The sequence below is a fragment of the Triturus cristatus genome, chromosome 4_1 (assembly GCF_964204655.1).
Source record: "Triturus cristatus chromosome 4_1, aTriCri1.1, whole genome shotgun sequence".
Taxonomy (NCBI): domain Eukaryota; kingdom Metazoa; phylum Chordata; class Amphibia; order Caudata; family Salamandridae; genus Triturus; species Triturus cristatus.
The window spans coordinates 844,143,272-844,160,804 of record NC_140585.1 but is presented as its reverse complement, the minus strand read 5'-3'; the positions used below and the strand labels follow the sequence as shown (position 1 = coordinate 844,160,804).

The 17,533-nt window shown below is 42.8% G+C and overlaps 1 protein-coding gene across 2 annotated transcripts in view; it reads left to right on the top strand.

Annotated features, from left to right (window-relative positions):
• TAF3 (TATA-box binding protein associated factor 3) overlaps window positions 1–17,533 on the top strand; it is a 626,060-nt gene that overhangs the window by 308,429 nt on the left and 300,098 nt on the right. The window lies entirely within an intron of this gene.

Below are 17,533 nucleotides of genomic sequence, written 5' to 3'. Positions count from 1 at the left end.
CATTTGGGAGTAGTCTCTTGCTGCTCCAAATTGACTACCAGTTCCATATACATATATATATATATATATATATATATATATATATATATATATATATATATATATATATATATATTTATTTATTATTGAATTTTTCCGAAATAAATCCCCAGAGAGATCACCATATTCCAATACATAAAAAAATAAGGTTAATATAAATACATAATGCAAAAAGCATCTACTCAAACGTTGATTACAGCTGGTAGCTTAGATGGTAAAATGCATAAAATAGCGTATTGACTGATAGCTAGTGCAAAATAAGCATGTGTAAAACAGCTATAGAACAATTATTGCAGAGGCCCCAATATCCTACATCAAGAAAAGGTACCAGAGTACGATAGGCTACCATCCCCTCCACAAAATAATAGATACTAAAAAGAATATAGGTAACCTGACTATACCACAATCACTCAGAGAGGGGTGGATCAAATAGAGAGTAAAATAGACATCCCGCTAGGGTGGAAAAATGTATCGCATAATACCTCTCACTCCCCATAGAGTGACAGGCAAGCCACAGGCCATTTTTGTACAGGAGCCCAGACCTGTTTGCCATGTTTCCATTTTTTTCCCCCTCTGTGAGCATATAAGCTGGTTTCAAGATTATAGATGGACAATAATTGGCTTAACCATTGATGTAATGTGGGAGGATATGGGTGTCGCCAAGCTGACATTATAGATATGCGAATAACTCCATTGCAACAAAAACAAAAAACTGCCCCGCTTTGATGACCATATCGGAGTGTGTACCCAGCCGAATTAACTTGGGGGTTGATTGTAATATCCATCCGCAGCTCTGTTGCCATAAACCTAGCAATGCACTGTTTCAAAGGGTCGATAATAGGACAGCAATAGAACATATGCACTAGGTCTGCTTCCGGACAGATATCTTGGACAGCTCAAATCAGCATTCCTACCCCATTTCCCGATCTTAGCCGGAGTGTAATAGAGGCCAAATATTGTTTAAAAATGGTGCACCTGCAGTCCTGCGGATAACAAGAGTGCGCCCCAGTTCTAAAGGCTCATAAAAACCACAGTCAACATTATAGACCCTCCTCTCCCATTTACCAGCGAGTTTTTCTAGGTCATCAGGCACACCATCTCTAAGATATTTAAAAATATGACTGATAGTACAGCTATGATTAGTCCCAATGATTTTCATCAGATTTGATTTAACTGGTTCACCCAACGCCCTTCTCTGCCAAAAAAGATAGTCATGATCTGAAGGTATTTGAAAAAGCTCTTCCTGTCCAGCCCATAATCTTGTTGTAAATCTTAAAATGAGGCAATTGTATCTCCCGTATAAAAATCGCCTAACCTTTACGGCCATCCCTTTAAAACAGCAAAGGTCCTGAAACAATGGCAGTTGATATTGAGATCCCCAAATTGTTCTATAATTGACTTTGTCTAGCCTGATTCTTTTCCTTATATATGTGCCCAGATTTTAAACGCCGCATTGAGAGTCTTAAATCTAACTTTTTTTATATAGTAGCTTTGCTTATTGATCTTTAAAAAGCTATCTTTTGCCTCCTTCCCGAGCAATAGCTTGTATATTGGAGGAATATTACACCCTGATCAACTCCTTCCTTTCCTCTGCTGACAACGTTTGAAGCCCTGGGTGCCTCACCTGCCCCTTTCCCTGGTTAACATCAGGAATTTAAGCCCTCTTCAGGCTTCTGCACATGACCAAATAACACTGCTTCCATCAGCTTAAACAGTCAGTTTTAAAATTCAAGAGTTATGGCCCGGAATAAGCATAACACCTTGGGTAGGAATAGCATCTTTAGAACATTGCAGCGCCCAACGATGGACATGTGCAAATGATCCATCCTCCGGAAATCTCTTTTGGTTTTTACAAAGGATCGGGTTCAAGTTGTATTCCACAATCTGCCCTAGGTCCACCTTAATGGTAATTCCCAGGTAAACAGCCTCTTTAATGGTGTGACCATCGATGGTCTGAACATTGTTTGCCACCACCTGCGTCTTGAACTGATTTGGAGAATATCCAGACAGTTTCCCAAATTCTGAGGCTTCCTTCCCTACCTCTTGCATCAAGATCCCAGGCTCAGGTGTGAGGACAGCAATGTCATCGGCGAACTCCAAAATCTTAGTACACCTACTGTGAAACCGCTTTGGTTCTGAGGCATTGAAATGTAATCTCCTGATCAGGGAATCTATATGAAGGGTAGATAATAAAGGGGAGCAGGGACATCCCTGTCTTGTCCCTCTCATAATTATGATGGCATCAGATTGCCCCCCCCCCCCCATTAAATAGAGCCTGGCGAGGGGGATTATGATAAACCGATTGAATTCCATACCATTTCATCACCCCCAGAGATGGTCCTAGGCAGCCGTGTCAAAGGCTTTCTCTGCATCAAGCAGGGCCAATGCCATGGGTTTTTCTTTGGCAGCCTAGTGGCAAGAATCTTTGAATATATCTTGGAGTCACTATTGATTAGAGTAATGGATCTAAATGATCCAGGGTCTTGCGGGTGCTTCCCTTGTTTAAAGACATATCACTATGTTAGTCATGGCCCAAAAGTCTGGTATCTGCGCCTCTTTCTGTGTGTCATGAAATACCAACCAAGCATTCTCCTAAAACCGTAAAGAACACTTTACAAAACTCCAATGGTATTCTATCGGTTCGAACCATTTTACCAGTGGGCCATTCTGTCATCGTTTGCTAACTGGGGTATCTAAGATAGTCTGATCTTCAAACCTAACTTTAGTTCCTGCGATTGATTGCAGGTATTCTGTTAGCTCACTATCCTTAGGCACCCCTTCTGCCCGATACAATGCCTCATAAAAATCGCAAAACAGTTCGCAGATTCTTACCGGATCAGTGACTAAATGGTCCCATATATCCCTAATTTCAATAATCCAATCCTGAGCCAATTTCTGTCTGGTATGTACCGCAAACAGATGCCCCACCCGCTCAAACCATAACACACTCTTTTGTAGGATGCATAGTTCTTGGCCACTTTGTTGGACGGGATGCTATTAATTGCTGATCTGACTAATGCAAGATTTTGTTGGGTTACTGTTAGATAATCTCCTCTTTTGACTGCCTCAGTAAGTTGGGTCTCAGCTGCCACTAGTTCTCCCTACAGTTTTTTCAATAGCTGTGTTTGAATCTTTTGCCAAATGGGGTCCAAAGCATGAGTGTCTCCACTCAGACCCCAGCCTTAAAGGCATCCCAGACAACCCCCAATGAGGCACTACATCGTTGCACTCCAGAATCCACTGACTCATATTTACATATTGACTCATATTGGCTGCTTTCTTTGCCAGACTTCCACAAGCATGTGATTGGTAATAAGGCACTGTAATACCCAAAAGACCTTAGGCATGCGGCCAAGATAAATTTGTCTGCCAATTCAAGCAGCCCACCCGACAAATTAATGTTCGGATCCCCCCACGATATTATTGGCGTTGGCCATAGGGCCAACTCAATATTCAGACACACAATGTCTGCTCTAAGAGCTTTAAGTTCTACTGCAACAGCACATTTTTTGGCATTGTCATTCAACCCACTAATATTAACAGTGGCAACACATATCTTAGTTGTAATAGCCATGTAAACACCTCGAATTAGCCATCCACTTCAGTGTACCCTTACTCTCCATCCCAGCTAGATCAAGCATCAAACAAAGCAAATCTCATAAATCACCATTTCTCCCCTTGTGCAGTGAAGTCCACACCCCCAAAAACCCCAACCCATCCCCCACCAGACCCCTCTTTCTCCCACCCCTTTTGAAATACCTCATTGAGGATCTTTGATTCTAAACCTGGAACTTGGGTCTCAGATTCTTTCGATTAACATGTTCCCAAACAAATCCGGTTCTTGTCCATGCATAAATGCTTGTGTTCAAAGTTTTCGAACACCTCTCCAGTGACTCATGTAATCTGAACGGGTTTATCCTTCTTTGATTTCAAGAAAAGGTAGTCTATTCATCTTTGTGGCCACACTTTTAAGTTGCAGTGGGAGAAGGCTGCTATTGCTGATAAATGAAGGGGGCGCAATAGGTACTTCACATCATGCTTGATGGCTTTGTCAGAAGGCCCACCACAGTTCTCATCGTCCCCTGTTCCTTATTTTCACAGATAAAACGACCTAGTGTGTCAAACAGACAAAAACAAGATTCCAAGTAATCTGAAGAAGATTGCGATAGTGGACGGTGACTGATCGTCCAAAATATACCTTCACGCCACTGCCAGAGTGAATGAGGCACTTCACATAAAGAAGGTCGACAGTCAGCTAAGCTGCTACTATTCATAGCTAAGAATTATTACTCTAACTTTTAACTTTGGTCTTCAGGCTACTGTCTTTTGCCTTCGGCCAGTGTAACTGGATATCAAATTTTCGAACTCTGCAGAGAGGACAATCCGTTTCTCTATAAGCCTCCTTGCAAAGTCAGTAATCGTTTCGTCTTCTATTTGGTGTTTGAGAAAAGGACAATATTTTCCTTGTTCCAATGAATGTAAATGTTTTTGCTCTGCTAGAACATGCTCCTATCACTTTTTAAAGCACACGTCTCCTCGTTCCTATCTATGTACCTTTGGCAATACAGATTGATTGAGCTGAATCTTAAGAATTTCAGTCCATCGTTCTGTCTTTTCTGACAAAGCCACACTGTGCACTACTTAATACATTTCGAACTGGTACAATATTTAATTACACAGTATTTGTCTCAATGTGTGTGCCATCACAAGGTAAATAACAAGAGTATCTCCAATCATGACACCCATCAAACAATTATCCTTGTGTAGATAATTATCTTGGTAAACAGGCTAACACATATTCCAGTTGGGGAACACGATTTCAGTGTTGATAATGGACTTTTTCAATGTTACAATGCTAATGTACTGTAATTCTGGCTTTCAAGAGCACAATGTCAAAGTTGGGATTTTGCTATCAGTGCTTGGCGTCGTTGGGTAACCACAACCATAAGTATTCTTTGTTCTGCAGTATGTAATTTCATATCTTATAATGCCACGTACATAGTAAACAGGCCACTAATGCGGTCATTTTGAGACTTGTGTAATTGACAAAGCAACAGCAGTTCACTGTCTCGGAAGTTTAAAATGTCACCTCAGTAGGACTCATTTGAGCATTAGATTGTAATTATTGTGCGTTGCAATCTTGACTCGAGTATGTTTAACACATTTATAGTTGTAAAATCCTTCAGTGGTATACTCTAACTTGCATCCATTTTGTTTTTCGTGAAGGGATTTGTCGACCAGATACCATATTTGTGTACTATGAGTGTCAAACCCTCTCTATGTTGAGTGAATTTAGGGTTTTGCATTAACCATTATGGAATATATGCTATTGCCAACCCCGGATGTAGCATGTGCGAAATTACAAGGTATAGGATGGAATGAAACTTACTGTTGGAAAACGAGGCAGCATCTGTGAGGCCTGCACAAATAACATGACTACATTTGTCCTTCACTGGGAACCAAACACTCAATTGTAGCGCCTGACTCTGAGGGTAGCGTTGCAGAGCAGTCTGAGGCTTACTCAAGGGAGGTGGTGTGGGCTAGTAATCACCATTTGCAGGTGCACAAAAATAACACTTAATTGATTGTCCAGTCTGTACTTTGCTTTATAAAAGTAAGAGTACATTTATTAAACACACACACCACTCAATACTATGCACCAATTTACAAATATACATAAGCTGTTGGAATTACTTTGTGACATTGCATAACATCTCCACCCCTCCCACAGGGGGGGGTGGAGTCTAGTACCACCACTCCCATGTATGCACATCAACTTGCCCCCAATGCAGTTAGTTGAACATAACTTGGAGCGAGGGCCCTGCGCACTGGCACCATCCCAGTGGCGACCCACCCCATTACGTCAACAAGCATTAAAAAGAGGTAAACCTGCCTTGGTGACACATGACCCTGACTGAGCATCTCCTACTGACCATAAAGTATGCACCTCTATATATTAAGGGCTAGCAGTCTGGGGTCTTCACCTAAGCGCAGCAGCAAGAATCCATGTTTACGCACACTTTAGAATGGCAGTACTCATCAACTTGGTTGATCATTTGAATGCATTGCAATTACAGCCCCTAAGGGCATCACAGATGAAATCACAGAATTGCGCATATACAGCCAGACACCCTAGCAGGACTGTTTGGCAACATAGCCCCACTTGGCCTATGACCTCTCCTTACACATGTGACTTACAGTCCCTTCAAAAGAAGTACTCCTGGCAACTACACTTCTCCTGCAGTGCGCCTCTTCACTTCAAAAGGAATCACAAGTAAAAGCATGGGATTACGTAAATACAGCCAGACCCCCTAGCAGGAAGGTCCAGTAACATAACTCCATTTAGCTTAACATCACCTTACACATGTGACTTACAGTCCCTTCAAAAGAAGTACTCCTGGCAACTACACTTCTCCTGCAGTGCGCCTCTTCACTTTAAAAGGAATCACAGGTAAAAGCATGGGATTACGTAAATACAGCCAGACCCCCTAGCAGGAAGGTCCAGCAACATAACTCCATTTAGCTTAACATCACCTTCCACAGGTACTTCACTTTACACATGTGACTTTCAGTCCACCTAAAAAGAAATAACCAATAGTAAATGCATTTCGGTACAATTACACCACTTCACCTCCAGGGGATGCCCTTCTCCAGACATCCCCAACTCAGCCCTTCACTCCATGATGCACTTCATAGTACACCCTCAGCTGTAGAACATAAGTTCCAGCCTAGTAGGTGTTAAAGGCTGGCTGAGCCCTTGAGGGGTTATTCTTTCAGATGCCCCGTGAAACTTAGGGGTGGACTGTTCTTCTTTATGCTGGGGGAGACTGCGGTGCTCCTGCAGCCCCCGTGCACCCCTTTTCACACATGAGGGTGACCCCCTCCTCTGGGGGTCACAAAGCACCAAAACGGCAGATTTCCAAATGCCTGGCGAGGCATTATGGGGAGCTTCATGCTACTCTTTACCAGCCCCAGCCACTGGGAACACTCTCCTCTGCCCTCTGGGTCTCTGAGAGGGTAGATTCAGCAGTGTGCTGTCTTCACTGGCTCCCTGCGCCAGCCTTTCGTTAGGCTCTCCTTCTGGGCCTCTCTCCCTGTGCAGAGGCCCCTGCTTCTGTGCACCAGTCCTGGGCTCTTCTTCTGGTGCTGATAGGGTCCTGGGGGCAGTCAGGGGGTCTCTCCTTCCAACTGCCCATTGCGCCAGGCTCCAGCACCTTCACCCTCAGCAGACCACACCCCAGAGAGACCTTCTCTTCCTGTGCAAGCACTTTTTAAAAGTTGAGTAGGGGGCTGGCAGGAAGTCTCTTGGTCCTATCAAACAACGACACATCACGTCCCTGCTCCCTCCTTCTTGTCCAGCCTCTGAGCTTGTTCAAAATGGCGTCGTCCAGGATTTCTGCCACATGTCTCGTAAGCACCTTCCCTCCAAGCTGCCTTCCCTCCTTGGTGCAGCCTGGCACCCAGCGACAGCGGTTGATGGATTGGCCTGTAGCCCCACCCATCTTCTCTTGTGGAGAGGAGGCCCTCACTTGTGGAAGAAAGGTTATCAATCCATCCAGCTGAGGTCAGCCCTCAGCCTGGGTCTGGTCAAGGCTGGCTCAGAGAAATATGACCGTTCTGGATGAACCAAAAGCAGTACAAATATGACTTTGGACTCTGCCGAATACTTATTTTCACATTCGCTACATTGGACTTAAGTGCGTGTCTGGAATCTGTAGGCCTAATGGAAGTTAATCTAGCCATGGGCCCCACATTCCCTTAGGGGAATAATGAAGTGAAAACACAGTTAAACACACTGACTTTCCCTGGCATGTTTCTTTCCAGCCTATAAAGCCTATTCCATGTACACACGTGTCTGCATGTAACCAGCCCGGTGTCCCTTACTCCAGCTGCTGCGCAGTGGCCTGGTCAAGCCAGGGGAACACCAGTAAAATCCCCATGCAGTCTCTTACATCCTGAGTTCACTGTGGGTGAGTCCCAACTTATGAGGCTCCCCCACAGTGAAAGCTTAACAATTAGGTGCTCAAAAAGCGAAAAATCCGGACGGCCCATAGTGTCAGAACCACCTTCTAACACTTACATGGCTTCTTTAGCAGAAAGTGCAGCTCATGCTACAGCCCTTTTCATCAGTCATGAGTGAATACAGTGGGTGAAGATGTTAGAAAACATTGCATTTGTGCTAGAAATCAAATGACGGCAAGGTGGTACTCAAAGAAGGAGGACTGCCTGCCAAACATGCCATTAGAACATCTGTAAAGGTTGTGGGCGTGGGTTTTCTCAAAATGTGTAATCAGCAGCTCATGTGCTAAAATGATTGTGTTTCGTTCAGATGCACAGACTTGAATCCGTTGTCCTCTGTCCAAAGGAACTTGTATAAATCAGATAACCCTGCCAATTTATGAATGCTACCTCACAAAGGATATCAATTCTATTAGGGACTCTTAAGAGGGATGCAGTGGAAGTCAATGATGTAACTTGTCGCCTGTTTTCAATGCCAGTGTCAACACAATATTAGCTAAAAGTGGAAACAAAACTTTTGTTCAGCTCACTTGCCCCGGAGAACACCAGCAGAAAGGGCCGCGGCAGAAGCATATTAGCCCACTTCCCTCCTCATCTTATATCCTTTGGGAGGAGGAGAGAAAACTGGCCAGTAAGGCCAAAGATCTGTGCATAACAAAGTTTATTTGTAAACATAGGTTCACCCCTTGGGACATTGTGGTGCTTAATAACAGATGTTTCTTATTGCCCAAATCAGTGGTACTCATTTTATCAACGAGAATGGTTAAATGCTGAGTGGACCCAGCTGGATGCGAATCTGTCAGCATGTGTCAAATCACTTGCACCTAGAATGGATTCATTAGTCCTGTGAGCCACGAGACCTGGCTTTACTAGGACAGTTATTCCACCCTTGTCCTCTGAAATTTCTGCCCAGCTTGTGTTTCTTCATTGGTATACATGACAGCCCGAGTACACCAGATATGATTTGTGGTTGCATGATGTTCACCAGCAGAGAGAGTACATGACTTTGCTGAGCTGGGAGTTCATACAAGACCAGGTGTACCCCCAATTCGTAGTAAGTGGTGGCTACTACCTCCTCATACCATGCTCGGGGAAGCTGGTCAGTTGGTACCAGCTGATTCTAGTACAGGGGAATGAGCCTTTTCACCTGCAGACCTTGTTGAAATAACTGACATCTTATGCCCTCCCAGAATATGTACTGTGTATGTGTGTGTGTTTCGTATTGCATGTATTGTTTGGCTCAGACTGTATGCAAAGTGAATGGTGACTTGTGGAAAACACACTGCTGCTCAGTGTGCTACACAAAATAGTGGCTTCCCATTGGATTGCCTTCATCTTTCTCTTTAGACATGATTACCTGAATTCTATTTATCTTTGGTGCTTTAGCCCGCGAACGCCATGGATGTGTGCCTAGAGAGAACAAACATATGTACATATACTTAACCTACCAGTGCATTCCATCTGCTCTTCAAAAGTGCCTGATCTTGTGCTCCCCATATGTTTTGTGCAGGATGTCGCAGAGGAACCGCAAACCTAGACCAAGATAGTCTGGGTTTCATCAGAATTAATACAGTAATCTTTATCAGCTGATAACGGTTTCCCATGAGCCTTTTTAGTGCCTGTTAAGAATGTAGGAAGACCTAGGGAGATGTTCTGTGGCCTGATTGGAGTAACGTTGGAAATCTCATAGAAAGTTTGGGTTTTGATGATCCATGGTTTTCCACCAGTGCTGTTATAGTAGGATAAATACTGGACACTTGACCAGAAACATGCAAGTCTTTTGTACGGGGAACAAGACTATGCACGAGCTCAGGGAACCATTCATCAAGGGTAGGGCATTGTTGCATGCAGTATCTCCTAGACCGGAAAAAGGTCTAGGAACCAAATAACCAAAGCTACCCCTTATCCTGGTAGAAGAAGAAGCTGTACAGCCTGGTATTTGGAGAGGCGTAGGTCCCTTACTAGGAGGGCACAGAACAAGAACCAGATGATTAATCTTACATAGAGGTGATCTGGAGGAAGTAAGAGAACCATGAAGGCCTTATAGCATATTTGTGAAAAATCAAACTTCAAGAGGATTGAGTACCTGCATAAGACTTTAAAAGCCAGTGAGCGTGTGGAGCCTGAATTGCCTATTACAGTAACAAGCCTGTATCAACTCTTTCCCAGCTGAAGGGAACACATGTCCTTATTAAGAAAATGTGCAGGTGGCTTTGTATGGGCATGCTTGTTCTGGGAGCTGTTGGGTCACAATTGTATCCTTTGCATTTCCAAAGATATTGCATTTTGTTTGCCTGCTTGGACCCTTATCCTAAATCCCAGTTCATGAAATGGAAAGGGGACCACTGGATGCAGTGATTGCAGCAGGTCAGATTGTTGCTGTGCCACTGGTCTCTTTCGCTTGTGATCAATTGATGAATAGCAATGGGCACAAACATTTTGGTTACTAGGGGTGGTGAAGCAGGTAATGCATATGTGTGTGCTATCCCTTTCAAGGAACCGTTCCCAGGTTATGTCATAAATTCTGGATATCGGATGGAGCAGTAACAGGTCTCCCCTTGCCTGCCATGACACTTTGGAACAAGGTGACCTGGACACAAGAACATTTGAACCTAAACCATCATTTTTCTGAGTGGGAATCCCTGTTTACTTAGGGTTGAGGTTTTTTGAAATGGTGAGTTACTACATGGCGTTATGGAAAGGAGCGAGTGTAGGGGTTGATAAGCTGGGGTAAGTGCAGGTGCTGGCAAGAGCGCGCCTTTAAAACCTTTTTGAGTTTAGTTACATTTTGACAGATTTTCAGTTAACCTGGTTTAAGCTCTGTATTTTTTCTACCACCCTGCGTCCAGGAACGCTGCGAAATGATAGAGAACAGGCAGCTCAAAACATACTTTTTAACATTGTAGTGATTTTTGGTACTTTTTGTTAGTTTGAAGGTGGCTGTAATCCAAGCTGTAAATAAGAGAACTGATTGTCTAGCATTTACGGAGAAAATATGAAGTCTGACATTCTTCCTCCATACACCCTCCATCCCCTCGCCTCTGTGTTTTAAATGTATCTCTTTGTTATGGAAGCTTTCTCTGTTATACGAAGGTCATGTGTTTGAATTGCTCCACAGCCAATTTAGTAGCTAATTCTTCCAAGATCGGTTGCTGTTTAATTGGGTTATGATTACTGTTATTTACAGCACTTATTGGCAAAAAGCGACATACAAAATGTAATGTATTCTGTTTTGAAAACAATGTCATTCCAATTTGATATGTATCTTCGTATAGGCCTTGACGCCACATAGTTTGGGTGGAGAGTCATTAGAACATGGTGAAGAGCGTTACAGAGAACACTGACTGCGAGGTTTATCTTAGTGGCAAGGGAATGGCGTGAGGGGTTGTAAGTGTGGCCATGATGGGTGTCAAGCAGATGTTGAAAAGCTGTGGTGACCGGCAGATCCCTGGAGGATGTGATGGGTCACTACCTGCGGGGGAAATAGGTGTCTTCAGCCGCTGTAAGCCAGACAGGTTTCGTTGGGAAATATAAGGTACTGTACCTTGCTGCGCCTTCTGATATTTGTTTACACAAAATGGTTTACACAAAATACTAGTAGGAGAAATCACTACAGTCCCAAAGCCTTAGTTACAGTTTTTCAAAGTCACTGTGGCTAGCGCCGGAGAGGGAGGTTCTTTTGATCCTCGTTTTCAAAGAGGCAGATGAAGTGTTAAGCGAATACGGTGGCATTCGCAGATCCAGGCAGTAAGTCAGAAGAACCTGATAAAGTGGCTTGTCACGCTGCGCAGCTCCATTGTACCTGGCTGCATGCGAGAGGTGGAAAGCTGAATTATTCTGTCAAAAGCGAGAAAATATGCTGCATGCGCCACGTCTTTTCCTTCAAGCTAAGCCTGCAGGAGTACTGCTTGCATATAGCGGCTAAGAACTAGCATTTTATGGCACATAACCTTTCAGAGAACAACCCGTCTGCGGGCTGTTCATTTCTCAAAACCATCCATCTCTTTCAGATTTTATACATCATTCCGCATTGTGGGCACTGGCGTGCTTTTATTTCTTTCCCACACCTATGTCATTTTTGACCAGTTGTAAACTTTAACATGAAAAAATGTAGGTATTTTCACATTCTCCATCTGTTTATATGTTGTTTGAAAGAAAGACATGTCCTTCTGATCCAGCACCTTCTGTCTCCTCACCTCCTCCCCATCCAAAGTAAGAGGTAGAGAAAGCTGGCTTGTGGGAAGCCAATGCGGCCTATAACGTGTTTTTAACAAAGTTGCCGCTAAGGCGCTCCAGTCGGGGAGGAGGGTGCAGATGAACGTAAAAGGCACAAGATAGGGAGAGGAGACCAGCAGTGGGAACTGGGTGGACAGAAACCAAAGTGGGCTGAATTCAAAAGTAGAGAGGAAGGGACATTTTCTTACATCTATATGCTCATTGCTGTAGTTTAAACTTTAAAAAGATAACAAAAAGTGATTTACACATATATCATGTTGAAATGTGTCTGAACTTATCAGCGTGTAAATACAAGTTTATTAAAGCAACACTAGTGAGAAACTTTGAGCCAATTTAAGAGAAATGGAAGCTGATTTTCTTTTTATAATCACACCAATAATTTCATGTTTCTTACAGAAAAACATAATCCTTAGGGTAACACTATTTAATGTTTGTAATTTCACAGTACTGTCATTGACATGTAGAATTAGAACATTGAGTTAGGTGGAAAAGCGGTCTCCGTGAGAAGAAAATGGATTAAACTATGCTTGAATTTCATTTTACCATGTACACCATAAAAAGCACTACCAAAATTCAAATAAACCGGACCTTTTTGGGGGGGAACTAAAACGGATGATGGGTAATGCCATTAACAGACTTCTGGTGTAATACTGAGGTTTCAGATGGCACCTATAGAATGCAAGTTGATCTAGAAGCCAGAAGAAAGCTCCGACCATATATGAGCTGTTCTGTTATTTCAGACCAGATGTGCTCAGTTGCGTTTCACTAACACCAAGTGAAGTCCACCTGTATGCAGATTGTACCCCTCGGCTTGAGTGCTGTAGTTGCTGTCTTCGCGCCGACGTGCCACATAAGGAGAGGTTTTAATCTGCTCATTTCCGATTATAGCGATAAAGGTATTTTTATTTATTTAGATGATATCCTTTTTGCTTTTAGTTTGTATGTTTTTGTGAAGCAGCGGCTTCGTACCATGAATTAGCTGACCATCGCAGACCCTAGGCAGATTTTATCATTTACTCGTATTTCATTGGGGGGAAAAATCGCACTCTGCTGAAAGCCATATATTAAGGTGTTGCCCTTTTCCTGGCCTCTTAAGAGGTTTTGAACGTAGTGTTTTGTAGAGCTCAGACAGGTGGATTGAGGTGACAGAAATGTCCGCCTTGCTTTTGGGAATGCGTGATTCTTTGAAGCACCTTTGGAGCGGGGCGCTCCACATACCAGTTCACGAAATGACCTCACTGGGAGCCGAGCCGCAGGCCGCCCAGCCGCTGCCTTCGCAGGAGGGCAGCAGACGCCATCCGCCCGCCTGTGTGGGCGGCCCCTGGGAATGCCACCCGTCAGCTTGCAGAGGGAGTGCACGAAACCTGCAGTTAATCTCCACTGCGGTATGCACATCAAGCACGTGCTGTACGTATCTTTCGCGCACATTGCACAGTGAGGAGAAAGCCCCCTTGTCGTTGCCTCTGGTATGCGATTTCTGCTTGAGGTACTACAAGCCATGAAGTAATAGAGGCGGAGGGGTCTTCCTCTCCGAGGAATTGCAGTCCTGCCGGCCGTCGTTTCCTGACATTGAATGGCCTGAAAGACCCCGGTTTGCTTCTATCCTGAGCAGCCTCCTGCTGGCTGCCTGAGTGAAAGGTTCACAGGCCGTTCCAACCCCGCTCTCACGGCCGGAACGCCTAGAAAGAGTATTATTGACGCCCATAATTGGGACCTGGAAGAAAGTCTGTGCGCCTCCAAAGGCTCCAAAAAGAACTTTTGATGGATGGCACTAGCACATTTTTCTTATGCCTTTTTCAAAGAGCGACAGAAATATTACCTATTTACGTTTAAAAAAGCTGCATCTATGCTCCGTTTTATTTTCGAGAATGACAATTATTTGAATTTACCAAATTGCGATTTCTTAGCGTTGCATTTTTAGCCAACGGCAATTTTTCTCATTCTATCGATTTCTGTTTTTTAAAGTTGTTTTTTTGTTTCAGGAATACGTTTTCTGTTTTTGATTTGGTCCATACAAAATAAATAGTGATTTTACAAAGACCACCGATTCTTGTATTTGTCAGAAAGTGTAACACGAGTGAAGACTCAGCCTTTATGCTCAAAATAAATATTTCGCGTCCCAATCACTTTCACTTTTAGGAGGGGGAAAATATTTTGAAATTGATCGACCGGTAAAAAACTCTCCCAGTTACAGGCCTGAAAAATGGCTTTTCTCTTGAATGGCGTTTGAATGTTAAAGTCGGAAATCGTCAAATAAAGTAGTTATCCTGTTTACTTCCTAACCAAAATCAGAAAACACTTACATAGTAATCAAGTCTTAATCTGCACAAGAGCGCCAATTATTGCTATTATTGGTTTTGGAAATAAAATGCGTTGCTTCCAGCATGGCGCGTCTTTGAAGTGAAGATATAGCATGCTCTTTTTAGAGTTGCTTGGTTTTATTGTTTGGGGCGAAAACCTGGTAGCAATTGAAGTACAGTGAAATGAGCTTGCACTGATGTAGGAAGTTAATGATTTCTTTTTAATTTTTTTTCTTCTTTGGGGAGACCCCAGGAGAAAGCAGCGACCGATTTCTGAAGCCTTCAAGTGAGTTGACCTCCCATGTGAACCTTCCATTAATGTAAACATTGTCTCGAGATGGGTCGAAGCCGGGCCAGCAAATCTGGAGAGTATTAGTGGCGTTAGATTTTAAGACGTTTTGGAACCTCTGGGTAAATTGTCAGAATACATTTCCCGCCGAGATAGCGCTCTGTTTACCGTCTTCCTAGGTTCCCCTGTAATGTGGGGCGGTGGAGTAGATGTCATTTTCGAATGCAATTAGTAAAGCACATAATTGTCTACGCGTTGAAGGCAAAGCGATAAGTTTATATTGTGCCTTTTGAGAATGTTTTTTTCGTCTTTCGCGGCTATTGATTCATTTTCCCCATCACATCCTGGTTAGTACTTGGTCACGGTTTGTTTAATATCTAGGTAGGGCGCCGAAATTATTTAGATAATTAAAGGATGGAACCACAAAGTAACATATGCGCTTCAGTAAGGTTTGTTTGCCTATGATCTTTAGGGATGCGGTTTTAATTTAGCCCTTTACTGTTTTTATAACTCCTGGTTCGCAATAAGTTTAAAAAAAAATGTGTCTTGATTTAGAGGAAGTAAGAGATGCCGCTTTAACCCAATTTACAAAGTAGTGTGGTGGAATGAACACAGAGCTTCTTCACACACCTGACAAGCCACAGATCATGTAAAGCAGCGATCAACCTTTTACTGTTTTTTGCCCATCCAGAGCAATTCTAATACAGGGACTTGACTGATGGCTCTTTGGGAACATCTGTGAGCCTTGCATTGCACTTTGGTTCTAAAATCAGACATGGTTTTGTGGCCGACTTGTCTATGGCCAACTATATGGCAGCAGGAACCACATTAGGAACTATATTCTACGGAAATAAACTGCTTTTGTTGAATATGCTGTTTGAGAGGTCATGGATGCCTCACCAAGGCAATGGTTTTACATTGAACCTGAAAGGGCAGGTGACCCTAATAAAAAAAGTCAACATTGGTCAAGCCTCTGGTGCTTAAGTAATGTATAGTATTAAAGTCCATCCGTTGGAAGCTGGATTCCGTTCCCAACATTGGGCACCTGAAATGAAGGTCATTTTTGATACATCACTATGCCTCTGTTAGCCAAATTGTAAATCTGTATCAAATAAAAATTAGGGTTTTATGGTAATGTAGCAGTTACACATCTCTGTGGCTCGTTCCCATCACATCTTGGTCTCTTGCCTATATTAAACAATGCTCTCTGTGTACAAAACTTCAAGTTTACCGATGCTTCTGCTACTGAAACAATTCTTTGTCATAGGCCTCCTCTGGTATTTGGAGCCAAGTCTGGATCAGATTAAAGACTCAAAATCAATGTAAAAGGATTTAATCACTAGAATATTAAAGATGCTTCAAGTCAGTAATCCATGATGTACAGTTACTCTGATGCTTGAAGATTGATTGGTAAACGGAGAAGTGAAAATTAAAAAGGTATGTTCATTTCCACTAGGAATGTATAATATATTTGCATTACAAACCTCAAGAAGTGCTTTTCTTTCTTCGATTTTATTCCCTAACCTAACTGGATGGCCTTAAAGTAATTAGAGGGCACATTCCTTACCTTATTTCTGTCTTGGCAAAAATTCAGCTCAGTTTTAAGACTCGTTAAATTACATACTCGCCACATTTAGCGAAAGAGAAAAATATGCATGTCAAGTTGAAGGACCCTTTCTCTTTGCACATTTAAGTTTTTTAATGGCACTATGATGCTTCTTCATCGTGATAACCTTCAAATACAGGATCTGAAATCCAACATGATCTGGGGATCATGATTCCAATGCTTTTTCGTTAGTCCGCACAACTCGAACTACAAATGGCCTCCATGCGAAAGACACTTTGCAGGAAACGCTGATTTTGAACCAACTTTTATTTTTTATGTGAAAATGTTTATCCACTATTGCAGTTAATCTTCGGACACTCTTATGGCTCAGTTCTGTTGGGGATTAGAATGCAAAAGTAGGTGTCAAAGAACGAATGGCCTAATGTTGGTCAGTCGACTAGCAGTAGTCTGTACTATTGTTCATAATCTCTGTAGTCTGACACGTATGCAGAAAGGCAAAAACAATGTTATTATGTGAGCCTTTTTTAATATATTGGCTGTTTATCCTTATTTCCTAGGATTACTCCTGACCAATAGTCTCCTACTTCCTGAAATGCTTTGGAGTGGTAGTTTGCAGTAGTTTAATAATTGGTGTAAAATTGCGATTCCTCTGGATTTGCAGCAATCACTGTTCTTTTCTCACATTTTGTGAGGATTATATGCTGCCACAACAACTGCGACTGTTGAAAGAGCACATCATGCTGGGCATTGAGGATTGTGCATCTCATCACTATCTAAAGCGAAACCCATTTAAACTCATATTTGCTCATCACTTTCTCCTGCCTACCCACCACCATCCTCAAGGCTTTCCCACTAGTAGTTTACACCATGGGGCCCCAGGGTTAAGTCTATTGGCTCATCCTTGATTCTCACTTAAAGCAGCCGACATCAAGAGCATTTTAATGTCCTTTCTTTATTAATTGAGAGATGGAAAAGAAATTGGGTAACTTTTTGCTACTCTGAAGGCAAAATACAGTGTCATCTTTAGTTCTCCCCAGACTAGTCCACGAGACTGCTTTGCCTGCTACCTTCCTTGCTCCTCTC